The sequence below is a fragment of the Argiope bruennichi genome, chromosome 5 (assembly GCF_947563725.1).
Source record: "Argiope bruennichi chromosome 5, qqArgBrue1.1, whole genome shotgun sequence".
Taxonomy (NCBI): Eukaryota; Metazoa; Arthropoda; class Arachnida; order Araneae; family Araneidae; genus Argiope; species Argiope bruennichi.
In genome coordinates, this window is record NC_079155.1 from 82,974,181 (window position 1) to 82,989,570 (window position 15,390).

General features: G+C 27.5%; 1 long non-coding RNA gene across 1 annotated transcript; it reads right to left on the reverse strand.

Moving 5' to 3' along the window:
• Window positions 1-632: 632 nt before the first annotated feature.
• Window positions 633-8,062, reverse strand: LOC129968719 (uncharacterized). The gene is made up of 3 exons (XR_008784443.1): window positions 7,644-8,062; window positions 3,709-3,753; window positions 633-3,578 (listed from the first exon to the last, which is right to left on the reverse strand). It is a non-coding gene; the product is annotated as an uncharacterized LOC129968719 (long non-coding RNA).
• Between the last annotated feature and the right edge of the window lie 7,328 nt (window positions 8,063-15,390).

Here is a 15,390-nt window from a genome sequence, read left to right on the forward strand (position 1 = left end):
GAAAACATTTTGATCAGTGTAGTATTACAAAATTTTACTTCCCTAAAAATTTTGAATGTTTTTAAATAGGAACTTCTCTAGATCTCTCCACTCAGTCAATTAGTATTCTCATTGCTGATGAAAATTTCATCATGAAAAAAATGTTATATCCTTCCCTAATAAATTAAAGGAAAAAAAAATGTTTCCATTTAGTCAATTATTTTTAAATCCTCTTGGAACAAAAGATCTGCAGGACTTTTCAAACATTAACGAATCAAAGTATTTTATCCTTTCTTCCTCCATTTTCCCGATTTTAATCCTTTTGCATGCAAATACAATGTAAAAAGATATCGCGTGATAAAAATCTTATCCTCATATGTTTGATAAGATAAATTTCTAAATCTTTTATAATATTCCAAAATATTTCAGCTAAATTAAAATAAAACTTCTAACTTAATTTTCAATATAATTATAAAACTCGATTTAATTCTCCCCCCCCATTAAGTTAAAAGTAAATTAAACAAAAAGGATTGTGGAATGACAACAAAGTGAATTTTCATTATTAGTTGTTTCTTTTAGTCCGATAATTTTTATTGATGCTTTTGAAATGAATATTCACAAAATAAAGTACAGCAGCAAAAGAAAAACACGGCTTCCAGTCTTAAGTACCCATTTTATTTCATCAAAAACAGGCGATTATATTGAGATAGATACGTTTTAAGAAAAAAAAATAATAATAATAATAAACACGGCAGAGAAAGTACATCATTGTCAAGTCTACAAAAAACAATATCATTCATACATATACTAAGTTTGTTGCAGGCAAGGTATGATTAAACGGTAAAAATTCGATATTTCATTTTTAAATGGATAAAACATGGCGGGTTATTTTCAATACCAGTAAGAATACTGCTTAAGCTCAAAATTAGAGCTATTTACTGATTACAAATTTTTATATAAAAAACCTGCAACAAAACTACAAGAGATCATCCTAAGAGAACAATAGTCCCTGCTTCTATATATTCATGTTTTAAACCACACAAATTTACACAGAGTAAAAAACAGAATGAATGAAAACTATGAGCAAGAAATGCATTTCTTCACTGATCCTTTCACACCTAAATAAATAAAAAATAATCATGATTCAGAAACTTTTCACTAATGAAATTGGTTAATTTTAATAACCACATACACGTTCAGAATATATGCATGTCACTGGCTAGTATTTACAGGATCAAAATCCTGTTATTTGACCGGGAGGTTTTACAGAGAAGTATTCACGGGAAAATATGGTAGTATAAATACATATAGCTAGGAATGGCCCAATGATACTAATGATTTTCTAAGGGAGATAAAAAAAGTAAAGAGAAAAGAAAACATTATAAATTACACCAGTTTCATTTTAAAATAATATGATTTTTAGAAAAATGCATTACGAAAAATTTCAATACAAAATGTGCTGATTTTGTACAAGGCAATAAAAGTGAAAAAAATTGTGTTTACATAATGTTATGAATGGAAAATGAATTCATTTTTTAATCTGCAGGTGACAGATTTTACGCATCATCTTCTTCGTCATCTTCTGCCTCATCCTCACCACCATCTTCATCTCCTTCTTCCTCATCAAAATCTTCTCCTTCTCCTTCAGCACCTACATCATCATCTTCATCTTTGCTATCAATGTCATCTTCATCCTCCTCTTCCTTATGTTTGGAATCGCCATTAGACTTGTCATCTACAAGATATCAACAAAGTTTATGCAAAATTTATTTCTATTACAAGCCAGATGCACTTCACAAACTGCATAATCCAATTAATTTTAACAATGACTCTTTAAAAGCCTTAGATTTTATGCTCATAACAGTAATATTTTAAGACCTAGTCCTAATAGTCACAAACTTAAGAACTCAATATGAAAGCCCACCAATATAATTTTATGACTATACTAGTACCAAAATAAAAAATCTAATTAAATTATATAGTTAGTGAAATTAATTTTATTTCTTAAACATGCATGAAAATATTCATTCATTACTCATGTTATTTAAAAAAGAATTCAGATAAAAGTTAGGAGAGCATTATGTATTAAATAAAAAAATTCTTTTATTGTCACTGGCTTTTATAAATTTGAAACCTTAAATTTTTTTATCTTATCACAAATTCAGAGCAAATATTTTTAATGATTTGGAATTAAAATTTAACAAATGGATGATTGCAGCTAATTGCACATTTTATGGTTTTGTCTAATTTCGAGCTTAATAACTACAAAACTCAAAAGTTTAACATAAAAATCCCTGTCAGACCAATTTTGATCTTTTCAGTCTTGGAAGGCACAAATTTTTTCAGCAATTTTTTTAAGTTAAATTGTACAAGGTATTTATAATAGTACAACATTTATATAAAATGTGACAAAGATATAATCATATGCTTTACAAATGTTAAGAATTTTGATAGTACACAATCTTTAAATGATGGGATGAAGAAGTCATGCCAATTTTAAGTTATTTGAGCACATACTTTCCTCTAAAAAAATCGCTTAGCAATAGCAATAAAAAATATAACAGAGGACAACCTAAGAGTAAATTGATACCGATGAGATTTTGGTGTTATTAAATAAATAAGGGTGAATTAAAATGGAATAAACTATTAGTAAGACCACAGTCCCTCCCACCTTCTTAAGGCTGTCAATCTACCAATTATAATACAAACAAGCTATCAAACATTTTTTCTTTAAAATTAAAAGAATTCTCAGTCTAAACATAAAACAAGTGAGATTCCTTAAGATTCCAGCATCATTTTCTAAAAATGTTTTGTTAGTCTGAAATGCATGAGCGCTCATGCACACTGAAATTAGCTCAATTTTGTCTCTATCATGAACTTCCACACATATAAGTACTTGGTGTTGCAAACAGACATTTTCTTCAGAATTATCCAGCACACATTATATGTTGAATGCTACATATAACTATCACTAATGCATAATATAGGGAAAGTATAAGAATCCATGCTTTAAACAAACACGACACAGGCTTACGAAAGAAGGATAATCAAATTTCAAAAAATAATTGTGCCAAATATATATATATATAAAAAAAAAAATACAAATGCTATTGATATCAAAAAAATTATAAAATTATTACAAAAAATCAGAAGAGTTAAATTCAATTCTGAAAGGCACATTTCCACAGAAATATACCTTAATTGAATATCAACTTTTTAAATAATTATATATTCACTGTTTTTATAACAAGTAGAGGTAAATACAAAGCATTTACTTTAATAAAAAAATTAATTCGTAACATCCACAAATCAAAGTTCATTTGGTTTATTAAATTTTGAAATTTATTCCAATTTTCATTGAATTAAATGGGCAGTTAAGATCAAAAACTCAAAATATGAATGCTTGTATTTTATATATTATAATAAAGGATCTAATACACAAATCAAAAGAATTAAAAGAAAAGTATTAAAGCTACAGAATGGGGATTAAAAACATTCGATATTTTACCATATTTCATTCAACATTAACTTTATGGAAGAACAATTAAAATAAAACTGCAACAATCTTACCAACTTTGTAGCTACTAACCTTTGTCTGTCTGTAATAAAAGAGAAAAAAATCATTTTGAGATTGCAATTTAAAATAATTTGGTCATAAGATACAAAAGCAAAACTTTAATACTAATTTTAGTTCAAGAATTTTCAATATAAATTCTCATCAATACTTACTTTTTGTAACTTCTGTTTAGAATCTTCTTTCCCTGAATCATTAACCTGAAATACATAAAAATTATATCATGAAAAATAATTTTTATTTTCAACATATAAAAATAAGAAATACCTCAAGTTAGAGTAAGATGTTTTCTAATTTTATTTTTAAAGTACATTTTTCTATATTTTAAACTGTTTTCATTTACACAGTAACAAGTGGAATTTTAATAATCTCTGCCAATATGAATGAATGTTTAACGAATATTAAAGACAATTGTTTTGAAAAAAGACAAGCATATCAGACAGATATGTTTTTCCCAAAGTGCAAAAAAATTATAACTGCTGAAAGAAGGTCACTTCAAAAACTACACCTAACATCCTAGTTATTTGATAAATAGACCATAAATAATAATTCACTTCTACAGGTAAATTAAACACTTTCCACCACTCATTTTCTTTCATGCTTTGATTTGTTAAAATTAATATGTATTCTCAAAAAATCTTCAAATCACAAATGACTCCAATTAGTTTTAGATTTTGAAGTCAAAGTGTTGTCATTTTTAAGCTTCGTTTCTTTTCTTTAATTTTTTAAAATTCTTTGATTGTTGATATTTTTTTAAAGCAACCTTCTTCCCAGAATATAAAATTTAATTTCACTCCTTGGTCCCCTTAAATCTAGTTCATTTTTAATATAATTTAAAAAATTGCAGATTGCAAGTTGAGTTAAACCATTAAGATAATAAAGCCTCAGTATTATTTAAACTGAGATATTTAGAATTAACAATATTTTGGTACTAAGCTATTTACTTATCAATTGAGGTAGCAACAAGACTTCTTAAAGCAATATTTCTGGCATATTTCATAGGAAAAGAATACTATAATGGGCAGTTAGGCAAAATCGTGGTTGGTCATGCATTAAGAGTAAGGGACCTACTCGTTTTCAATTCATTCAAAGATCCCATAAACAAAGTATTTAAAAATAGAAAATTTTGAATTACTACATACAAGCACATTCACAATAGTTTAAACGATGAATAATGGCATATTTTTTTTATAACTCTTTAATCTTTTATACAAAAAGTTCAGCTTTAAAACCTATTCAATACAAGGTGCAGAGGACAAGAGAAAGAATAGAATATTTTTTTGAAAAGAATACACTTTTCATTTGTTGGCAGCATTTCTCAATCACAAATGCAATTTGCATCAACTTTAAAGGGATTATATCAGTGCTTACAATACAATAAGAAGCCACGGAAATGCTCTCATCAAAACTTTCTTGCATATTCTTGAATGTAATTATATTTTATTAATCACACGTCATTAATTAAAAGTAGTTAGGAAATAGTGACTGCCATGATTTTAACATTTTTACTGACTCTACTGCAAGATCGTTGGCAATAAATCCCTGATATCGAATTTGACGAAAAATAGGATTTGTTGTCTAGATGTGTTTTTATACCCGATTGAAACCAAAAATTTCACAAAGTTAGAATTGTAATGACAAAATTATATACTAATATTCGATATATTTCATTCATTGCATTTATGAGTTGTCACATGTACATGCTTGTGAAAGTACAGATGGACAATTTTTAGCAAGATTACTTCAAAACTTAGAATCTTCATTTTAGATGCTAAACTTGTAAACAAAATTTTAACTAACTAACTTTTTACTTTTTGTAGTTATTGGATTCACTTGCACTTGAATAGCGGAACAGACAAAGCATGCATCAGAATAAGCTTTTCTCATTATATAAGATCAAATACCAAATTTCATTAGGTTTCTTACATTTTAGAGTTATATCCAAAGACAGATAAAATGGCAAATACTTATTTTTAAAATTCAGGTAGGTCTAAAATGTGAGATTTGCTTAAATTTCAAGATTGAAGCTTTTGACGAATACAATACTTTCTCTATACTAGAAGGGGAAAAAAAAAAAAAAAAAACTAAGGAATAAGAAAATCTCAAAGTTTGTAGTTTTTTTTAATGCAATAAACAGCCAAACATGGTAATAAATGATTTAATCAATTCTCTAATGTCCAACACAATTTTGTAGACTCCATTATTCTAACTGAAAGTTTTACGATTTTTAAAAAATTATTAAATATCAATTTAATGTAAGATGTACATATTTGTAAATTATATCCAAAGAAAATAGATTATGCTGTAACATTGATGGCTCAGCTATATAAAAAAAGAATACAAGAAACGTATCACTTTAATATTCCTGCTCATACTTATAATTTAAAACTGACAAACTTGCTTTAAATAAAATAAACTTTTTTCACCCTTCCCACAAAGTTTTTTTTTTTTTTTTAAATCTACGTTTTCAAGAGGTTTTTTTTTTTTTGTATCTCTAGATTTCCTGAATGTATATTTATTCAATAATTCACCATATATTCAAAATAAAATTAGAAAAAAAATAACAACATGAATTCATCAAAATAAATTGATCGAATAAATATTAACAAAAGGTAATATAAATAGATTAAATGCCAACACAATTTTTCTAAAAGATATAGGGTAAAAATAAGGAACTGAAATTCCAATACAATCTTAATGCATACATATTACAAAAAGCTTAAGTTTTAACTTTAATCAAGTATTCAAATACTGAACTCAAGAAAATAAAATTTTTTATCTGAAAAATATTTTCATCAGTTTAAGTTATATTATATTTCTAGTAAAGCAGAAAAAAAAAGTCTTATTTTTGTACTGCTGGTAAAAGAAACGAATTTCCCAATCTCAATCAATAACTAACCAAAGTAGATTAAACAAGAAATTCGACTCCTGCTTTGGCGCGAAAGAGGTCCCAAATCAACTAAAAATAAATAATCGTTAAAATTGACCGCATTCATTACAATTTATATTAATATCATGAACGTTATTAAAACCGCAAATACTCAAATGCATTCGAAATAAATTCGAAGCCTAACAAGTTCTTTTCGCGGGAAAAAGAGGAAGGAGATGGGGAGGGGATGACCCTCACTAAAAATATAAGTTCGTTAATCTCACTGAAGAAATTAGAAAGAAGGAAGAAATTTACTTTCGGGATCATAAAAGCAGTAGTATTTAAATATTTCTTAAAGGAAAAATTGAAACAACTTTTGATGATATTTCATAAGAAAAAAATAAGATCTTAAAGGCATTCTATGATTTTCTGGAAGGTATCGGTATTGTGAATAACCAAATCCATAATTGCGCAGAAGACTTTTTGTACAGATAAACCAGATGAACTAAAGTATTTAAATAAAAAGAAAACAAGAAACTTAAAAATAAAGAGGAATTTTTTAAAAAAAAACACACAATGAGATTGGTATATATTACTTAACGGTCAAAAATTGAAATATTACAAACATAAATTTTGAGACGGCCCCCCTTCGTATCAAAAAACGACGAGGAAGCCATATTTGTAAAACGACCTTTGAGCAACAAAAGAAAAAAAATTCCAAGACATCTTATAATATCTAATACTTGCGCAATCTGGCTAAACGCAATAAATAATAACAAAATACAAAAAATTAACACAACTAAAACAAGAGGAACATTCCATTTAAAGTTATGAAATATTAAGGAAAAGAAATTTTTCAGCGTGTTCTCTACTAATTACGATATTGGTTATTTTTCCTAATATCAGTATGTTAAAGCAATTATAATAATGAAAAACTTCAAAATTACAAATAAAATCTGAACAAAATACATATTTCTCCCATATATTAATATTGGTTGAATAATGATCTTTTTCACAAACAATGGTGGCCGGTACGAAAATATTACATTATTAATAAATGACTCATAAAAAAGTATAAGCACTTAAATAGAACACACATGCTAAAATAATGTTACAATAACGCATATTAATTACAATTTACGCCATTTTAGTCGATTAACAATTAGCGATGGATCCCGCCGAAACTAGTACTAATTCAAAGCATTACCGGGTTACACTTACCTCTGATACCGGTCTTTTGAGAGATTCAGATTTATCTCCTGAACTCTTTTCTTTGTCGATTGAGTTCCTCTCAACTTCTGTAGCGTTTCCTGGATTGCTCATTTTTGTTTAGAGAGAAAATAAACAAAGCGTAAAGGACTTAAAAGCAGATTTTAAACTCAATGAAAATGGCGCGTGCAAAGTAACGTTGTTGAAGCAACACTCTCAGACAAAGGGTGAATACGTTGTCGATATCCAAAATTTTTTTTCAAAAATTATGAATTGCAAACTCTGCGAGTTTGACTTTAAAATTATTCCAATAATTTAACAAGTGAAAATAATTCACAACTACCCGTAAATAAATCTCAATAGTTGAAAAATTTAATTACGTGATTTATGGAAGAATAATTTGAACACGCTTTGTGCCGGTATTAAAACGACGATAGCGCCATCTACAAATTTCGAAACTGTGCAATCGAAAATATTTCTTTTTTTGCTTTCAAAATTTCTAGAACTTAAGATCGTTTTAGAAAAAGTGTTTTATTCTCAAACGATCACTATAATTTAGTTTTTAAACGATAGAAAGGTACAACAGTAATTCAACATGGTGTGATTTTTTAAAGTTAAAACCTCTTGCAAGTTGATTTGGATTAATTTTTATCCTACGAATTATCATACGTCATAATAAATTAAATATTCAAATTTATAAAAATTTTATGCTGATAAAACTGTATTAATATGGATGAATTACACTTAAAAACTAATATGTGTGAAAATTATTTAAACAAGTTTGTGATACACATAGCATATGCTACATTAATATTTTGACTATTTGAATTTGTTATTTTAAATATTTTCCTAAATTCTTAATTTTATCAGAGAATAAATAAATAATTAAATTTCATAAAATAATCCATCGATGAAACAAACATCAGTTTTCAGTTCAAAATTTTAGTAATACACACAAATGATATTGTTTTCACATTTCTTGTTAAACATATGGTATGTGTCTGATTTTATTGCAGCAATTAAACGCTAAAAAGAGAACTTCGGTCACCAATACAATTATTTCAGACACAAATAAAAGCAGTTCTAGAAAAACTGATTTATGATCGATCAACAATTATAGAGCAAAAATTGATAGCTCTAGTTCAACAAGAAGTTATAGAAATGGATGCAGTCGAATGCTTCCTTATTAGCAGAAAATGCCCAATAGCATTTTGCAATATCTTCATGATATTGCCTGGCATTTACAATATCAAAAAACATCACAGAGATATCATACATATTTTAAGATAAAGTTGTTTATGCGAAAAATTAAAAAAAAATTAACATTACAGTGTTCCTAGATTAGTTTTTACGTTATGAAAAGTTTATCGTGCATCCGATTGGAGACATTATTTACATACTATAAACTTACAAACTATAAAAGTCTGATAGTCTGATTATTTAACTGCATGCAGAGCATTTATGAATGAATTTTCGATAAAATTAATGTAGCTTCTATTCCGTGTGAGCTTGATTATTAATATTAGCTATTTCGTAAATTATGTGTAGCGAATATTTCTTAAATGGGCTGATTGATTAATTCATTATACTTCATAAATGCCACTTTTTGAAAATGCTCAAAAGATATTGTGGAATGAATTTCGTAATCCTGCTTGATCGCTTGATAATCCTATTAACTGGAATAGTTGTATAATATCGTAGCAATATTACTGGGTATTTTATGCTATTTGGGAAGGATGACATTAAAGATGCCCTATTAACAAAAATGCCCAACCCATTGTTATGATATCTAAATATATTGCTCGGCATTCAGAATATCTACTAACACCTTAGAGACATCGTACAATATTTTGTGCTAATAGGGTGAAATCCCATTCTTCAGACTCCCACATCACATCACAATGAAGAATTTTGATTATTGCTTTAAAGCAAAACATACCACGAACACAATGGAACTTTGGTGAAATATCATCAAAATTGCAGCGAGATTCACATCAAGATGCAACGATAATTTATAGTTTTCGCAATGTATATGTATCTCATCTTGTATATAAGTTGAAGAGTACATTCCAAATCAAAAATTGCTTTATTAGCAAACTTATCAATGATGATCAATTTTCTAGATGAATTAATCAAAATTACTGATTCTGACTAATTACTCATTTTGACCTATGAGCAAGGTTTGAAATCCATATATTCCTTTGCCAAATTCATTTTTTCATCTCTCATTTATGATTTTTGTTAGAAAACTGAGTTTCTTGTAGAATAAAAATCATCTATCAACGGCCACTTTTGTTTGGTATAGAATTTTGACCTATAGAGAGATAATATCAAAATGAAATAAGAATGCTCATTCAATTTTATTGACTATATTACCGAATGAATTTTATGAAATCCATTCATTCCATCTCGTTGATTTTGTATCTTTAACAAAAAGAAAAGGGAAAAAAAGTAAAAAGCATAAATACAAAAAAAAAAAAAAAAAAAAAAATTCTGAAACTAACTTGAAATTAATTATTTTTTTTTAAATATGGAGAGAAAAGAGAAAGATCCAAGACACCTTGATTTTTAATACATGCAATGCAAGAGACCATTTTTTGCCGTAAGTATAGCCTTTTCATATCTGAAGAATACCCAGGTGTACTTTTTTATTTGTTTATTTTGGATCTGGGTCATCATACAAAAATGTTGCGTAAATCTCTCTCTCTCTCTCTCTCTCTCTCTCTCTATATATATATATATATATATATATATATATATATATATATATATATAATCGATAATTCTGTTACTTGTATTTTTAAATTCTTTTATGTTTAAATATGGAATTTCATGCACGTGAGGGATTTGAAAGAAATTTGATTTATGTATTTCTCAGTACATAGAAGTAAGCTATCAAAAAGTTTTTACGAAACTCTAAAAAAATTGAATTTTATATTCGTTGATAAAAAGATTTTCCAATTTCCCACCTTAACTTCTAAACAAATCATTACATAAAAATTATTTTTTCATTATCTTAAAATTAAAAAAATTTACTTTTTAGTGACATAAATTTCATTTCTGTACACTACTTCTTTAACTTTAATCATTTTTTTTTAAAAATTAATGTAACCATATTTTATATTCGTTGAAGCATTAACCTATTTACTGTTTGATTATATCTATTGCTTTAGTGCCTATCCAATAATGAAGCAATTTTTTTTTCCAAATTTTTACTTTGTTTTTGCTACGTAGTTTTCTTTATTTGAATTGAATTTGTTATGCAGTTTCTAATAATATGTGCACGTAATAATTGATCTTTAAACGCTGTCTTTTAAAAGCGTTCCAATTTTTTTAAGTCTTTAACCTACTTTCGCTCATAGCTTAGTATTTTTAAACTTTCACTGTGTCTAATAGCATATATATTAAGAATCCTAAATAAATGTGAATACAAATAATAAAATCTGTTCCAAAGCAAAAATATTCCCACAATAAATAACAATATAAACACATTCAAAAATATTTTCAAAATGCACGATGATATTTACATCATTAATTTTATGTCATAATTATTTAGCTGAGATTAACTAAGTTTTGCAATTGCTGGAATTTTATTTTAGTATCGCTTTAAAACGTTTTATCTTTCGGTAATCGAATTCATGGCATTAATTCCAATGGAAAGGTCGAAGCTTTAGCAATACGTCAAACCATTCATAACCTCTTAGTTCCAGAAAAAAAAAAAGTCCCAAAATAGCCATAGTGTTGCTTCAAACGGGACGTTAAAATAACCAAACCAGAAAAAAAAATTAATTTTTCTGATTGACAGTGTTTTTGTCTTTCAAAAGTTATTTTTCAAATCACCAGAAGTTATTTAAAAAATAGCTCAATAAATTCTAATTAGAGCAAAAGTTCATATTAGTTTGCATATAAATAATATTAATTTAATATAAATATTCAAATATTTCTTGGAATTTGAGCAAGTATTTTCAATATGGAATAGCATAGCTCCATAGTGTTACGTCTTCTTTATAAATGCAAAATAAATTGAAAATTTTGAAGATATCGATCTTCGATCTATAAAAGAAGCAAATGAATCTAGTGCCAAAGGAGAAAAGATAATTTCAAATAAAGAATATTTCATATAAAAGGTTGTAGTTTAAGAGATTTGGGAGAAAAAAATACATATGTGATTGGCACGACCTCATGCCAACCATTTGTCTATTCAATCATTTGTCTATTCAGTCTAATCAATCCTTATTTAAGTTGTTCATGTTAACCACTATGTCGAGTTGTGTGCTAATCTATGGCATGTAATAATTAACTTATTGCTCCTATCATTTGTAACAGTAATCTTTTTTTTTTTCGGGTAGCTTTTTTTCTTCTTCTATATAGTGAAATAATTGATTGCAAGTCTTATTAATATCCTGAATTCGAATTAAAGAAAGCAACCTTACCTTCATCTTGCAATTCTGAGTTAATGCGATGATTCTCATTAATAAATTAATATTGCATAAAGCGTCACCGTTCTTTTTGAATTCCAAATCTTTTTTTAATACTATAATTTATCTTTCGATAATCGAATTCATGGCATTAATTCCAATGGAAAGGTCGAAGCTTTAGCAATACGTCAAACCATTCATAACCTCTTAGTTCCATAAAAAAAAAAAAAAAAGTCCCAAAATAGCCCTAGTTTTGCTTATTTGAAAGCAAAGATATTATATTCGGACTATCAAAAAAATTTTTTAATATACAGTAATAAAAAAGCAATTTTAATATAAAAGCATCTGACTTTTTCTTAATTTAATTATTTTTAAAACAACAAATAAACCCGAGTTAACCTTTTAAGAAGACTTTTTTGATATGGAAGAAAACAAATTATTAAAGTTGTCTCATCTGTCCTATTAGAGAAATTGGTTTTCTTAGCTAGGCTACCAATTTCTTTAAGAACGATTAAAGTACAAGTATGTTCTAATTCAAAAATTCACAACAGCACATAATCTGAATTTAAATATAACGTTCCAAGTGCTGTACCATTTCTACTTTTTGTTTTCTTTGTTTCCACACTTACGATACAAAACTACATAGATTTGGTTCCTTTTTGTCTTTAATGACCCTTTATTGTATATATATATATATATATATATATATATATATTTCATTTTCAGTTTGTTTCGTTTCCAATTCATGATGAATAATAGTTATTATTAAAATTTTCTGGACTATTCCTCTGATTCAAAATATTTATTCACTTAATTTGACCAGTCTCATTGAGTACAAAAAAGGACACACAAATCAATATGAAATAGTTTCGATTTTCAAAAAAAAAAAAAAAATTATTACAACGAGGGTATTGATCAACATTGAATAATTTACAGTTGGGGCATATTATTGATCAGTACTAGGTTTTTGGTTTTTTTCACATAATCTTTTTTCACTCTGTTACTCCAGATAATACCCTTAAACAGAGAAAAGTTAAAGTTAATAACAATATTTATTTTCAATCAAAATTTAAATCGTGGATTAAACTTGATTCAAGTGCCCAGATCTCTCTTTTATGTTGAATGAAATTTCAAACTACGTTTCTTTAAACTTCGAAATAAGGGATACATTATAATTATGACTTAATCCTTTAATTATTTTACTTTTTTATTATTTAATGCAGCGTTTCTCCACTCTTTTTTACTTGCATACCCCTTGACCCCTGCGTACCTTAGCCCCATCCATCATGTAATGTCTACTGTAACTTTTTTTTTAGCGCGCGCGTATCTCAGGAGTCTATTTCAAGTACCTCTGCGGAGAAGAGGGGGTTGGAGAAGGTTAAAACACAGGATGAGAAACGCTGATATAATTGACATTATAAAGGATGTCCCAAAATCAATATATATATATATATATGTAATGATATTTTAAACTTTAATTTCAACTTAATTAATTTCCAAGTAACTTCATTCTAAAATATTCTCTTATTTCGTGATCCAATTCCACTTTCTCTATTTAATTAATTCAAGAGAAGCTTTATAAAATTGCTGAATTGGCTAAACGCCGATACTTTCACATGCTCGGATTGAAGGGGTAAAAAATGTCGAGTAAGCACATTCTTTCTTAAAAGATCCCTGTGTTTCCCTTACATGTGATTGACATGCGTCAGAAATCCCTATCAGAATTTTAATAATATATTAGCACTGTGGATAAATATTTTCCCTATCAAAATCTAAGTTTGTATAAGGCGAGGGATAATTTATTTCTCCCCTCCTTCCCTACTTCTGCTTTATTCCGCGCTGTGGCGGACGCGCAATGTTCGCGTCTTTGCTTGTAAATAATTATGCTTTCCCGATGGATTAAAAAGAATTTAAAAAGATAAAAAGTCTCTTCACTGTCTTCAAAACTGCATTCTGCTTCACATAAAATAATGTTACATATCTTAATATATATAAATTACGTGTCACGTTGTTTGTCCGCGATGGACTCCTAAACTACTTAACCGATTTTAATCAAATTTGCACACCGTGTGCAGTTTGATCTAACTTAAAAGATAGGATAGCCCTTTTTTTTGAATTTTTAATTAGAATTTTAATTATGAATTAAAAACTAACTTTCCCGCCTACAAAATCTTTTCATTTTCCCCACCGCCAAATGAGTACGGCTTCAGTTTTTTTTCCCAACAGTCATGAGGCTAGGCTTAAGATTTTTCGGCTGATTATTTGAAACGATTCTATTTATTTTCTTAATGTTTGATGCATTTAAAATTAAACATTGTTCATTAATCGATCTTTCAAATTCATTCGTAAGCACTTTTGAATTAAAATAAAACAGAATAAAGAAAATTAAAAATTTCTAATCTGCATAGCGTTACCCCAACTGGCGTTGAAAAACTCACGCATTTGCATTACCGTAACTGGCGTTGAAAATTCACGCATGCGCATTGTGTTCTGATTGTTGACATGGCAACCATTATCAACGGATGATTTAAATTATTTTTAGGTGAGTTGCATGTTTTTGTAATTAAATTGTATTTATGTTAGTTATATATTTTTTGTATACGCTTATAGTTTTAAGTACATCGTTTTTTTAGTTTTTTTTAACCTGTTTTCAACCGATTATTTTAAACGATTCGTTTTATTTTCTTAGTGTTTGATGCATTTAAAATTAAACATTGTTAATTAATCGTTCTGGTCATAATGAATCTGAGAATATTTTGTTGACAAATTTTTGAAATATTACATAAATTAGGAAAGATATTCTTTAGTGCCCATTAAGTTTAAACGCTCAGTGACTGTTTTCAGTAATCATATTACAAAAAAATACTTTGTTTCAGTAAAAAATATTATTATATTAATTGCAGATTAATCCTTTCCACTTTAATTTATATTATAAATTCTACAGGAACTAACAGAAAATTAGAGAGATACATATTACGTTATGACTGAAGGCGTTTATAATATTATGAGAGAATTATATGACTATCAAAATTTGAAGTTTTAAAATATTTTGATGAAGAAGCTATTAAAGTAGGAATTGCATAAAATATTTAATTATTAAAATTTTAAAGAAAAATTAATATTGGCGAACCAGCTGGTCGCCAAAGGCGGCTAGTATGTATATATATATATATATATATGACAACTGATAGTTAAGGGCTAGTAAAAATAAACCCTAAATTATCAGCTGTCAAATGGTTTTTTTAATAGGGTCGCCGCCAACACTTTACTGTATGAATGGTGGCAAATTCAAACCATGAGTTAAAATTGGGGCACCCTTTATATAATGAATGACAGTTTCC